This window comes from Eulemur rufifrons, chromosome 19 (genome assembly GCF_041146395.1).
Source record: "Eulemur rufifrons isolate Redbay chromosome 19, OSU_ERuf_1, whole genome shotgun sequence".
Classification (NCBI taxonomy): Eukaryota; Metazoa; Chordata; class Mammalia; order Primates; family Lemuridae; genus Eulemur; species Eulemur rufifrons.
The window spans coordinates 90,337,779-90,352,162 of record NC_091001.1 but is presented as its reverse complement, the minus strand read 5'-3'; the positions used below and the strand labels follow the sequence as shown (position 1 = coordinate 90,352,162).

The window sequence follows — 14,384 nt, the reverse complement described above, 5'->3', positions numbered from 1 at the left end:
CTGTAATCCTAGCACTCTGGGAGGCTCAGGCGGGAGGATGGCTTGAGGTCAGGAGTTTGAGACCAGCCTGAGCAAGAGCGAGACCCTGTCTCTACTAAAAATAGAAAAAATTAGTCAGGCATGGTGGCAGGCACCTGTAGTCCCAGCTACTCCAGGAGCTGAAGCAGGAGGATCGCTTGAGCCTGGGAATTTGAGGATTTGAGGTTGAGTGAGCTACGAAGTCACCAGGACACGCTAGCCCAGGCAACAGAGCGAGACTCTGTCTCAAAAAAAAAAAAAAAAAAAAGATATAATCCTATAACAAAGGAAAGGGGAATTTGTATGGGAAGAGGGAAGAGATGACCAAGGTAGAGTCTGGGGTAGGCATGGCAGTATATGGGCACCAAGGGCCAGAGACATCAAAATGGGTTAAGAATATTATAAAGAGCAATGAGTGTACTATAAAGAGCTTGAGCTTCCAGCTAAAGACAGGTTTAACACACACCTTACCTACCTTCACTTTCTTCTGAAATCTCATTAAAATGAGATCAAAGTGTTTTTTGCACAAGTGGAAGACCACCCCTCACTCATCATAGAAGAAGACTAGAGGTTTATTCTCTCAAGAGGGTAAAATAGGGAGTGTTTAGATGGGAGACCCTGGTTTCTTGATAAGGGTCAGCTGAAGGTAAACGTATTACACTTAGAACCGGGATATTAACTGAAAATTGAGACCCAGTCCTCTCCTCCTTCTCAACTCCCAGAATGCTATAGGCAAGGCAGAAAATATAACTCCTAATAGGTTCTAGGTTTTATATTTTGTAACTTGGCTGAAGAAAAAGGATGTTCTGCTTCTATGTCTGAAAAATATGGGAAGGGACTCCGTAGGTTAGGGAATTGTCCACCTGAATCAGGCGCTTACTCCTGGAACACTCGAATGTGGCCAAAAGCAAGAGAGGGACTATGATTGGCCCAGTTTGGGTCACATGACATCTCAGGGCCAAGGTAGGAGGGGCAGGTGGGGTTGTGGTTGAAGGTGGCAATGGAGGATAGTGGGAATGTCAGGCAGACGGTGTCATAGATGTCAACTATAACATTTCGGCCTCTTCTGTAGGACATGATGCCATGTAGGCAGAGGTACATGAAGGCTTAAAATTGTTTTATGAATGTAAGAAAGGAGTAAACTTAACATTTCTATAATACATTATGATTTTGCAAAGTACTTTTTTCTATATTATCTTATTCTCAAAAAAAATCTGAGACAAATATTGCCATGCTCATCTTTTTGATTGATTATTAACGTGGATTCATAATGTAGTGGACTCCGTCACTATCCCTCAAGAAGATTAGGGCAGGGCTGGGATGAGAAGTCATATCTTTTGATTCTTAGTCCTGTGAAATTTCTATTTTAGCATCGGAGTGATCAGGACAGACTCACAAATTCCTAGATAATTGGGCTGGGAAGAACATTTGCTTACAGGCAATGAACGGCATCAACGCTCATAGTTTCCTAGTGTCTTGCCCGTAATTCCCTGAACATCAGCCCCAACACGTGTAAAACCAATAGAGACTGGGGAAGTGCTGCCAAATGCAGACAGCCCGGAGGAGCCATGTGGCCTCCTTTTGGAATAAGACTAAAGAATTAACTTTTGGAAAGAATTTTCTATCTGTTGTCCTGCTAAGATTGATTAGAACCTTCTATCCAGTTTTTCAGGTTCTCTGAAAGTGCAGATGAATTGTATCATCTGGCCTGGTTTAGTTCAGATTTCTCAGAGGTGTTCCAGCTCCGTGGTGCTCCTGACCTTCACACATCCGGAGGAGAAGAGCAGCTGGGAGGTCCTAGACACAGCCCCACCCTGCCCCAGGTGTCTCATTTTAGGTAACAAGTGCTGCGCCACTTTTAATATACCAGCTGGGTATCAGTTAGATAATTTCACATCTATTTAAATTTCCCTTTTGCTGAGATTATAGCATGGAAACATTATTTCTCTTTGCCAGTTCTCTTTGTCTCCTTTCCACTTCTCTGCCCCCTCCCCTCCCCACCAAGTCAGTTTCCTTTGTTATTTTTGGTATAAAGAACTTTCCTTCAGTTAATGTCAGTGCTTCAGAAAAGCAGTTAAAAGAGGTTGAGTTAGGGAGAGATATTTGATCCTTTTGTCCGTGTGTACACAGCCCTACACCTGTGGAGCTGAACTGACTAAAAATGGATCCATCTTTTTGTTTGTTATTTAATGATAGTCTTTACATTTTAATTGAGTTTTGACAGTCTGCACTGTGGTTATTGAGGTATTAACGTTATTTTTATTTTGTATTTACCATTCTTTCTCTTTATTTTCTCTCTTGTCTTCTTTTGGATTTTCCATTTTCCAAGTTTTCTTTATTCCCAATTTTTCCCCTCTATCGGTTTGAAAATTATATAGTCTATTTCTTTGATTTAGTGGTTATACTTAAAAGTTTAAAATACATACTTGAATTAATAAAGTCTAATATTAATATCTTCAATCTTCTTCTGGATAACATGAAGACATTACGAACATTTAATTCTGATCTCAGTCTTCTATTTTAATTCCTATTGAAAACTTTAGCACCACTTTTTAAAAACAGCTTTGTTGAGGTATAATGATGTGATAAACTGCACATAAAGAATACAGTTTGATGTCTTGACATATGTATACACCTGTGAAACAATCACCACAATTAAAAAAATCCATTTTTCTAAAAAAAAAATATTGATCCAGTTCACACATGAACAGAACTGGTTGTATGTTACCAAGGTCTGCTTGTTTTCTATAAACTTGTTTTCCTTAAAGAGCTGTGTAGCTTCTGCACAGAAGTAACCATGTTAATTACCATTCACCAGAGTCCGCTAGGCATTGTGCTAAGTGCTTTACTTTTCATTGTTTTCTTTATTGTCCTTAATTTTTAATTATAGAAGCAATACAGGTTTGTTATAAATGAATGTACTCAATACTAAAATGAATCATATGAAAAAGAGTTGGAACCCTCTTTTATTCTTCAGAGTGGATATATGTTTATTGTTTGTTGTCACTGCAAATATTTTCTATGCATTTCAAAACATACATTATTGTAATACAAATGGAGCTAAATGTGTAGTGTTTTTCCAACTCACTTTTTTCACTTACTACATCAAGACCATCTTGCCATTTAATCTTTTTCATTGAATGTATACAACATTGTCATTATTTTGATCACTCTCCCCTTATTTTTTGGTTTGTTCTTTTTCTTTTCTTGGTATTACAAATGTCACATTAAACTTGTCTTACGGATATCTTTCTGCACGTTTTAAATATTTTTATAGGATAAAATCCTGAAGTGGAATGCATTATTTCCAATGCACATAGCCACCCCTTGAGTTGGATGTTATCATTTCCCTTTTACAGATGAGAAGTTTTATACTTAAAGGCTTAACTGACTCAGCTCATAAATGACTGAGTGGGGAATGAGAGTCCTGGTTTCCTGTTCTGCGATGTGTAGCATTCCCAACCCTCACCACACTGCCTTTCCTGATAGTTCAGAAAATGGTTCAAAAACAAAAAGTTTATTTATGGTGAAATCATCCAGAGGATTACTGGGAATTTTCAGCCCATAGTAGCCTATGGCATTAGAATGCAGGGGGCATATTTCAGACAATTTATTTTTTCACCTGGACCTTCCACTGAGGACACTGGCGTGAGAGCTGTGGGCTATTTATAGCAGGTTACTTCCGAGCGCCTCAGGAGGCTGTGGAGTAGCTGTCTATCACAGGCAGCTAGGAATTGCTTGCCCACGTTTTTGTTGTGAAGGAAAGGACACAGATCATCTGGGCCAGTAAGTTGGGTCCAAAATTGGACTTATGTTTATTTTACTTAATAAATGTGTTCTTGAATAGTACGAGTTGAATTTTTGTTGGTCAAATGCCATTTTTAATGAACCAGAGGTGCACACATTTCTTGTAATCCTTTAATGAGTGGCTTTCTAAAACAAAGAATGCTTTGCTAATGTGAACAAATTTTCCTTAATTTATATTGAATATAATTTGTTATTTTTTTCCTTAAAGCAGGAAACCCTGTGCTCTGTTATTCGTGTCTCAGAATGTGTTGGCTGGTGTAGCCATATCACTTAACAGGAACATGGACTATATATGCTGTTAAAAAATATAGACAAATATATTCCAACCTCTCACTGCAAAGTCCCAAACCAAACTATATAGTGAAGTCATGTAATGCAGAAGAGGTGGTTTGAGATAAAATCCCATGCCAGGAATGTAGCTGCAGACACTGGGTATTCCTCTTTCCTATGTTTAGATTCTGGGCCCTATTCCTGTCTCAGATGACACGCAGAGTAGCTGGCTCTTCAGTCACCAAGGCCAGCAAATAAGATAGAAACAAGTGAGAAAGTGGCTGACTCTTTCACCAGCATCATTGCATGCTGGGAAAGCAGAAGGAAATGTTTTTAGTCCTGTCTTAACATGTTTGTTCGTAATAGCAAATCAGTCCACATTTGCTCATAAAAAAATTATTTTTAACCAATCAGCAATTGATTCCATGACGACGATGGTTTTTAGAGTTCATGAAAATTTTGGTGTGTACAGATAATAAGGACTAGTTGGGGGCAAATACACTCCAACTTTTAACTTTGACAAATTTTAACTAATTGGGTTTCAGATGCTTTGTTTTTTAAAAATATTATAATTCTGCATGAAAAACAAGCAAACATCTTGAACATAAATGATTTAATCAATATGCCTGGTGGGGTATAATTCCAAAATAATTTTTTAGTGGCTCTCTTATAATCTTGATCCTCAAAGTGGACATTTCTCAGATGCTTTAAGCCCATGAGACTTACATTGCTTATAGTTCAGTTTTAGGAAACTAACTGGGAATGTGTAGTCTCAAAGATAAGCAAAGTCAGACACTAGTTTTAAAGTGGTAAGGATAGATTTTAATCAGTAATAACGTACTTGCAAAGGGAAAAATGGCCAGCATGAACTTACCTGAACTTTGATTAGTAAAGAAGTAATTGGCATTTTAAAGGGCAAATGAGGGAGTAGGGAGGGCACAGGTAGGGCCTCAGTAGGATCAGGAAAGTGAAAAATTACAAAGGGTTGTTTAGTGGAAATGTGATTAGGCTGTTTCTGCTGGATGGCAGTTACTGAAGTTAGGATTCTGTCCTCCCACAGAGACTAGGAGAAAGTGTGTTAGGGTTTGTTCAAGTCTTTACAGGCCAAGGTTGAGGCCTAGTTGACAAGAGAGCTCGGAGGAGCCTGACTAGAGCTTAGCTTGGTCAAGGAAAGAATCTCTGTCTATGTTAAATGAATAATTTTGCAATCCCAATAATCCCAGTTTTGGAAATTTACACTATGCAAATAAAACCACCAGCAACTAAACATGTATGTACAAGGATGTGTAGTGTAACACTGTTTATAGAGGCAAAAACCAGGAACATTTTGAACATTAATACGATGAATAAACTATGAAGTGACTATACTGTGGAATAGAATTCAGCTCTTTTTTTTTTTTTTTGAGACAGAGTCTCACTCTGTTGCCCAGGCTAGAGTGAGTGCCGTGGCATTAGCCTAGCTCACAGCAACCTCAAACTCCTGAGCTCAAGTGATCCTCCTGTCTCAGCCTCCCGAGTAGCTGGGACTACAGGCATGTACCACCATGCCTGGCTAATTTTTTTTCTATATATATTTTTAGCTGTCCATATAATTTCTTTCTATTTTTAGTAGAGATGGGGTCTCGCTCTTGCTCAGGCTGGAGAATTCAGCTCTTAAAAGGAATAAATTCAATCTATATTATTGACTTTGGAGCCAATATACATGACCATGAAACATTATTAAGGGAAAAATATCAATTTAATGGGGTTTTTAAAAATGGAAAAATAGAACTTCATACATACATGCATGTATGAGATACGTTTTTCTATCCCATGTTACATTTTGATATGGGATAGAGAAAGATGTGTGCTATCTTAGTGAGATAGGAATGGATAGGAAAGAGGAGTTCTTAAATTTTTCTTTATGTATATCTCTGTATTGTTCAACTAGCTACAACGGGCATGTATTGCCTTTTAAATTTAAGTATCTTATAAAATAAAAAATACACACAGGAGTCCAGCTTTTCTTATTTTGTAAAGAGGAAACAAGACTATTATTCAATGTGATAATGTTATTATTCTGGTCATTAGAATGTAAGTGTTAAAAGAATTTATTGTAGCCCGTGCTTCTCTACATTGGTTTCTCACTACCATGTGTTTATTTCCACCAGCCAAGAAGCTTTATTGAGCTCCTTACCTCCTATGGTCTATGTTAAGGAAGCAACACCCACCTGTCTGTTCAGATCCCTCCACTTGCCTCTCAATTTAAGTTTTACCCCAGCATTAATTAGTCTACTGTTTTTCACTAGTGATAGTGACTATCATGAAGATGAGCCCTGAGAACACTCCTTATTTAATTAAAACATTCGGGAAAACTGGAAATTTCCCTCCCACATTTTTTTAACGTGCTTCTAAAAGTGCTTTCTTAGTTTACTCCCTATGATCTACAAATAAGAAAATGCTGTTGCAATAATATTAGATCCTCATTCCCCAGCAGGTTACTCCTCTGCTGTGGTTGCCTTCGTGTTTTCCCAGAAAGTCATAAGAATATCTTATCCAAAGGTTTTCTATACACAAAGGAACAAGTAATACTGAGACTGCAGCCCAAAGGTTGAGCAAATACAGTGTAAGTCATGGCGCTGTTTAATGAAGTGTATGATAAAGACAATAATACTTTAGAAAGGGATAGGGAAATATGGAAATGAGGTCAAAACCCCGGGCCTCACAGAGTTATAACCTCGAGGCTATGATGGCTGAATCAAAACTTGAGCAAGGAGTTTGTCACTAAGGCTGGAAAATAGGACTTGTAGTTAGCTAGCTGGATTTGGATAATCTGCTAATTAAAGTGTAGAGAAAAAGTGATAAATTGGAACATTGACATTGTTTAGAATTATGCACAATGTTTAGCAGTTGGATTTGGTATCAAATTAACATGGCTATTTTATAATTACAACCATGATGTAAAAATTGATGATACATTCATTCATTCAGAAAGTATACATTGAGCATCATCTTCCAGCCAAGGCCAGTGGGCTGTGGTTGGACCCAGGACAGCTTAGTGGACTCAAAAGGAGGCCTGTGTCTATTGAGAGTCAGGCTATAATGCGAAGATGGGGAGAAGAGGCAGAGGAAGCCTACAGTTCGCATTTGAGAACAAGAGGATTTGGAGTTTCTAACTAGACTTTCCCAGTGATTCTTAGGAAAATCAATCTGCACCCTCACCTCATGCATTTAGCTATCATAAGGTTCGAGAAAAAAAATTTATATGTTTACTTTGCCCATTCATTCCTGAATCAGCTTTGTATTTTCTGCTTTGAAACAGCAACCATGCTGACGCTTGAATAGAAAGGAAATCATAAATCAGAAAAGTGCCCTTATATTCTTCTCTGCACACTTAATTATTCTCAGAAAAATGCATAGAGATAGCCTCAGATTTTTTTTTTTTTTTTTCTACACGCAACTCTTTTCATGAACTGAAAGAATCCCAGAAACAGCAGTGGCATTTTAGATCTAGACTTAGATTAACTTTACCACTAGTCCGCGGTTTGGAGGAGTGAGATCCTCAAAAATGAATGAAAGTTGCTGTCAAATCAGGGTTTTGAAATAAAAGTATTAGGGGAAAAAGATATTATGTAAGTAATCATGCTAAGCCAGGTGTTTTGTGGCATGAATGCTAAATTTTCCTTCCCAGATTTTACTTGACCCAGCTTCAGCTAGAAATCTAGCCTAGTTTAAGAAGCTGATTAGATGGAGGGAAAATTTTAAGAGGAAAACACTGCCATGAAGGTAAATTTAAATAAGGAAAAGTCAGGAGAGGGAACAAAAGGTAAATTTAAATAAATTAAGTAAATGCAGTAATACTAAGGCTAAAATGTTTTTAAAAAGTGAATGAACCTTGATCTTGAACTTTTAGCCTCCAGGACTATGAGAAAATAAATGTCTGTTGTTTAGACCAAAAAAAAAAAAACCAAAAAACCAAAAAAACAACAACCAAACAAACCAGTGAATGAAATTTTACAAAAAGAAAGAGAAGAGATAAAAGAGGAAGAAGAAAGAGAACGAAAGGGGAAGTCTATTTTTAAACTGGACCCAACTTTCTGGAAACTTTGGAGTTTCTCCAAGGATGCTGAAGAAAGGGGCCCACAGAGGCTGGGATGCAGAGGTGCCTTCTGCAGAAGCCTCCTCTCTTCTGGTAGAGACTGTCCTCCTTCTTTGTTCTTCTTTCTATTTTTATACAGGCACAATTGTGCTTCACTCTATTGCACTTCACAGATACTGCATTTTTTACAGATTGAAGGTTTGTGGCAACCCTGTGTTGAGCAAGACTATCAGTGCCATTTTTCTAACAGCCTTTGCTCACTTTGTGTCTCTGTGTCACATTTTAGTAATTCTTGCAATATTTCAAACTTTCTCATTATTAGTATACATTTTATGATGATCTGTGATCAGTGATGTTACTATTGTAATTATTTTGGGACACCATGAACCTCACCCATGCAAAACAGCAAACTTAATTGATAAACACTGTGTGTGTTCTGACTGCTTCATGGACTGGCCGTTCCCCAATCTCTCCCCTTCTCCTCTGGCCTCCCTATTCCCTGAGACACAGCAATATTGAAATTAGGCCAGTTAATGACCCTGCAATGGCCTCTAAGTGTTCAAGTGAAGTGAAGAGTCGCATGTCTCTCACTTTAAATCAAAAGCTAGAAATCATGAAGCCTAGTGAGGAAGGCATGTTGAAAGCCAAGATAGGCTGAAAGCTGGGCCTCTTGCACCAAGCAGTCAGTCAAGTTGTGAATGCAAACTAAACATTCCTAAAGGAAACTAAAATAGCACTACTAAATTAGCACTATTGCAGCACTAGTAAAGTAGCACTACTCCAGTGAACAGACTAATGGTAAGAAAGTGAAACAGCCTTATTGCTGATATGGAGAAAGTTTTAGTGGTCTGGATGGAAGATCAAACAGCCACAACATTCCCTTAAGCCAAAGCCTAATCCAGAGCAAGGCCCCAACTTTCTTCAATTCTGTGAAGGCTAAGTAAGGTGAGGAAGCTGCAGAAGAAAACTTGTAAGGTAGCAGAGGTTGGTTCATGACGTTGAAGGAAAGAAGCTGTCTGCATAAAAGTGCAAGATGAAGCAGCAAGCACTGATGTAGAAGCTGCAGCAAGTTATGATTTATAATGAAGGTGGCTACACTAAACAACAGATTTTCCATGTAGGTGAAACAGCCTTCTCCTGGAAGGAGATGCTATCTAGGACTTTCATAGTTAGAGAGGAGAAGTCAATGTCTGGCTTCAAAGCTTCAAAGGACAGGCTGACTCTCCTGTTAGGGGCCAATGCAGCTAGTGACTTGAAGTTGAAGCCAATGCTCATTTACCCCTCTGAAAATCCTAGGGCCCTTAAGAATTATGCTAAATCTACTCTGCCTGTGCTCTGTAAGTGGAACAACAAAGCCTGGATGTCAGCACATCTGTTTATAGCATGGTTTACTGACTATTTTAAGCCCACTGTTGAGACCCACTGCTCAGAAAAAAAGATTTCTTTGAAAATATTACTGCTCATTGGCAATGTACCTAGTCACCCAGGAGCTCTGATGGAGATGTACAAGGAGATTCATGTTGTTTTCATGCATGCTAACACAACATCCATTCTGCAGCCCATGGATTAAGGAGTAATTTTGACTTTCGATTCTCATTACTAATATTTAAGAAATACATTTTATAGGGCTACAGTTGCTATAGATAGTGATTCCTCTGATGGATCCAGGCAAAATCAGTTGAAAACTTTCTGGAAAGGATTCATACCATCCTAGATGTCATTAAGAACATTCATGATTCATGGAAGGAGGTCAAATGTCAACATTACCAGGAGTTTGGAAAAGTTGATTCCACCCCTCATGAATGACTTTGAGGGGTCCAAGATTTTAGTGGAGGAAGTAGCTGCAGATGTGGTGGAAATACACATAATGCTTGCTATTGCACATTTAATAGACTACACATAGTGTAAATATGACTTCTATATGCACTGGGAAACCAAAAATTTTGAGTGACTTAGGTTTAATAAGAAGAGGATAAGCAAATCTATGAAAACGTCTATGGCTACTAACTCATTGGGAGAGAGGGTAAATGCTCAAAGTTTGGAGTCAGATCTGGGCTTACATCTGTCTCCCTATGCTGTTTACTAGTTACGGGCAGTCTAGTTAACCTCACTAAGAGTCATCTGGCAGTAATAATAGCAGCTTTTAGAGCATCACTGAAAATTAAATGAGCATTTTGTACAGCTGGTAGCTTATTACATATTACTGGTAATAAACTAACATCATATATATTAGTAGATACTAATTGCTATTATATATAATAATTACTATTATATATATATAAAAAAATAACTTTCTGTATGTTCCCCTTTCTCCCAGAGAGATTATGAACTTTGACAGCAGAGATTTTTCTCTTGTACTTTGGTGAATCCCTAATGGAATACACACTGAATACAGACATCACATATCTTTTTCATTTATTGACATTGCTTTGTTTCATTCAAGGGCTTTAGAGGTTAACAACTCGACTCTCTGATTCTTTCAAAAATTTTTTCTTTCTTTTTATTTGTTATGGGAATGTAGCCAGCACAACTCTTATGAGTGACTGTGACGGAGTACTTATTTTGGCTCACACATAGTTCAAAGGGAAGAAAGAGGGAAGTACAAGAGGATTAGAGAAAATTTCCCGTGATACTTAGACAAATGTTGGAAGAATAAAGAGAAACAGAGAAGGTATCAAAAAAGTGCATGTGTCTGAGAAAGAGATTGCACACACCAAAAATGGGATTGTACTGAATAAACTTTTGTAACTTGTGTCTTTGACTTCATCTACACTGAATATTTTTCCATGTTAATAATATACTTCAACACTAATATAATGAGTGCAAAGATGGAGATATTATGAATGTGTTCTAATTTATTCAACTACTTTTGGCACATAGATTGTTTCTAATATTTCCCTAGTATAAATGATGCTGTTGGAAACATCCTTATACATATGCAATTCTTTTCTTGGAATATGTTTCTAGAACAGGAACTGCTGAGTTAAAGGATATTCACATTTTAAAAAGCTTTTGCTGTATATTACAAAATTATCTTCCTCATATGTTCTATGATTTATATTCTTATCAGCAGTGTAACCAGTACAATTTTCCAAACCTCCTGACAACACTGGGAATTTTAATTTTTTCATCTTTGTCAAGTTTATAGATAATAAATGGTATCTTATCATTGTTTAATTTGTACTCTTCTTTTACGGAAGCTGAATATCTTTTCATATGTATTTGATCATTTACATTTCTTTCCCTGTGAACTATTTATTAATATCCTCTGCCCAGTTGTTAATTGTAAATGCTACTTATATGTTAAGGCTATTAACCCTTTACTATATGTTTCACCTTTTAATCTCATGTTGTCATCTGTGATTTAATTTTGGTTACGGTGGGGTTGTATTTAACATACATAAATTTTACATTTTATGGCTTAAATATTTTAACTTTTTTCTTTATGGTTTCTGCTTTTGTAATCATGATTAAAATATTATCATGATAAAAGTATTTAATCATGATTAAAATAATCTTAAGCTTATAGAAACAATCACATGATTTTCTTCCAGTTTGTGTGTAGTTTTATTTTCACATTTGCATCTTTAGTCTATTGGGCATTTACTTTGTATATGGCATGAAGTAGTGATGGCATCTTCATTTTTCCTTATAGTTAACCAACTTATTGAAAAGTCCATCCTTTTCTTGGTGGGTTTAAGTACCATATTTAACAAATAAGAAGCATTTAAATATAGTACTCAAATGTGTATTTCTGGGCTTTCTGTTCTGTTTCATTGTTCTGCCTCTTTTGACACCACTACAAAACTTTAAATTATTTAATTTTTAGCCTATTTAATACCTACTATCCCCCTCATGGTTATTTTCTAAAATTTCCTTCACCATTCTCAGTGTTTTATTTTTTTAAATAAACTTCAGGATTTTTTTTTTTATCTGTTTGAAAAATCTCTTTGGGATTTTAACTAGAATTTGATAACATTTATAAACTGATTATAATTTGGAGAGAATTGACATCTTTACCATGTCGAATCTTCCAGTACAGGAAAACTGTATTACCCTTTATTTATCAAAATATTTTTTATTTTCCCAGTAAAGTTCTATACATTTTTTACTTAGGCTATTCACTTTGTTTTGTTATTCCTAGAAGTTTTGTTGTTGCTGCTATTGTGAATGAAAATTCTTTTTATTATGTTGTCTAAGTTTTTGGTGGTTACGTGGAAAATCCCATTAATTTTGTGCATTTATTTTATAACTGTTTACCTCACTGAACTTTCCAATTATTTAAAAGCAGTTTTAGTTGGTTCTGTTGTGTAAATGATTATAACATCTGCAGGTTGAAAAATTTTTTCCCCTGCTTTCTCATAATTCTTGTGTAGCTTCTTTATCTTGCCCAATGGCAGTGGCTCACATGTCTAGAACAGGGCTAAATGGTTCTAGATCGTGAGCATCCTTTTCTTGTCTCTGAATTTTATATTAATACTTCTAGTATTTCACCATTAAGTATGATGCCTGTGTTTTGTTTGAGATAGATTATCATGATAGGAATGTCTTTTAACTTCATCTTATTAATTAAAAATTGACGCTGAATTTTATCAAGATTATCTATTGTGGTAATTCAAAAGCTTTGCTCCATGTTTATGTCTTAATTATGTTAATGCATTTCTTAATAGTGAGATATTTTTATGTCTTTAGGGTAAACTGTGTTTACACATGAGGTCAGTCTGTGGTTTCCTTTATTATACTTTATCAGTTTTTTTATTTTTAAAGTCAGAGGTATTATGTTAGGTTTCAGTTACTTTTGTTCACCTGAACATTTTACATAGCCTAGGAATTATCTGTGGCTGGAAGCTCAAAGAAAGCTTGATTGTGTAAGTAATCTGAACTAAAAATTTTTTTGGAAACAATTTCTTAATAACTTTTACATTTTTCCATGATTACTGATCTGTTATTTTTCAACTTCTTCTTGGGTCCGTTTGCCTTTAATTATTATTTTGGCTATGGCCCACAATATTTGATATGTGGTATTCTCATTTCTGAAAACTTCTGAGTGTTCGGTAATTGTCCTTTTGATTTCTTTTCCAATCAGTGATTTTTTTTTTATAGAAGAGCTATAAAATTTTTCCAAGAGCTTGGCTCTTTTTTGACTTATACTTTCGTAATGAATTTATAGTTTTATTACAGTGTGATCATAGAATGTGGCCAAAGTGATTTCTTTTGGAAGGAAATTACTTAAGAGTTTTTGGTGGCCTAATATAAAACCAAGTTTTGCAAACTTCTTCTATCTTTTCTTAACAGAATTGACAGATCCTTCTCTTTAATCATTCATTTATGCATTGAGCATTGTTTCAGCCATGTGTCTCGTACATGCCAGGCATTGTATTAGGCATTACAAGATATAAAATCATCATCATAAGCTTTCCTTGAAGTTGACAAAGTTTCCATGGGACGTAGCTACATGAAGACCTAATAATTATAATAGAGAAAGAAATTCAACAGCAGTGGAATGGTCAAAAGGAGGCAGCAGAGAGCGAGAGCCGCACCCTGTCACAAGTTCTGGGAATACAAGTTTGCCTAACATGACCCTGAGAGGTTTTTAGTCCTAAAGTGTAAAAGATAAATTGAGGGCAGAGACAGGCTGTTTGGAGGCAAGACAAATAATTAGGAAATCACTATAGTCATTCAGTTATAAGTTAGAACATATAAAAGATGTTAGAGAACAAAAAGAGGAGATTTTCACATTTAAGGGGCAGGTAGAAGAAGAGAGGTCCACGCAGGAGTGGAGTTTTACAGAAGGTGCGAGAAGACATCTCAAGGCGCGCCTGGTCAGTTGGGTCAAATGTAGCCGAAAGGTCACACAAGATTAAAGCATCTATTGTCCTTGGTCTTTGGTGACTTAGGGAAAGCAGTTTTAGTGAAGTGAGGGAAAGAAGCCAGAGTGTAGGCAGGTTGAGGCTTAAGTGGGATGAGAGATGGTGAAGACAAGCGTTCTCCAAGAGCTTAGTTGTGGAGGGAGTGAGTGAGTTAGGGCAGTCATGAAAGGAGCAAAAGATCAACAAGATGGTTGTTAAGATATAAGGACAATGTAAGCATGTTTAGACAATGAGGAGGGTGAGCTGAGAGGGAGAGAAGGCATGGTTGTCATTAAGAGGGCCCTAAATGGGTGGGAGACCCAGGGTGAGACACAAAGCCCAGGTGAGCAATGGCTTCTGAC

General features: G+C 36.6%; 1 protein-coding gene across 1 annotated transcript in view; it reads left to right on the top strand.

Moving 5' to 3' along the window:
* Window positions 1-1,803: 1,803 nt before the first annotated feature.
* Window positions 1,804-14,384, top strand: part of RASGRP3 (RAS guanyl releasing protein 3) — an 89,637-nt gene continuing 77,056 nt past the window's right edge. Inside the window, exon 1 of the mRNA XM_069494245.1 lies at window positions 1,804-1,855. The gene's annotated coding sequence lies outside the window, so the exon portion shown is untranslated. The remainder of the gene's footprint in view (window positions 1,856-14,384) is intronic.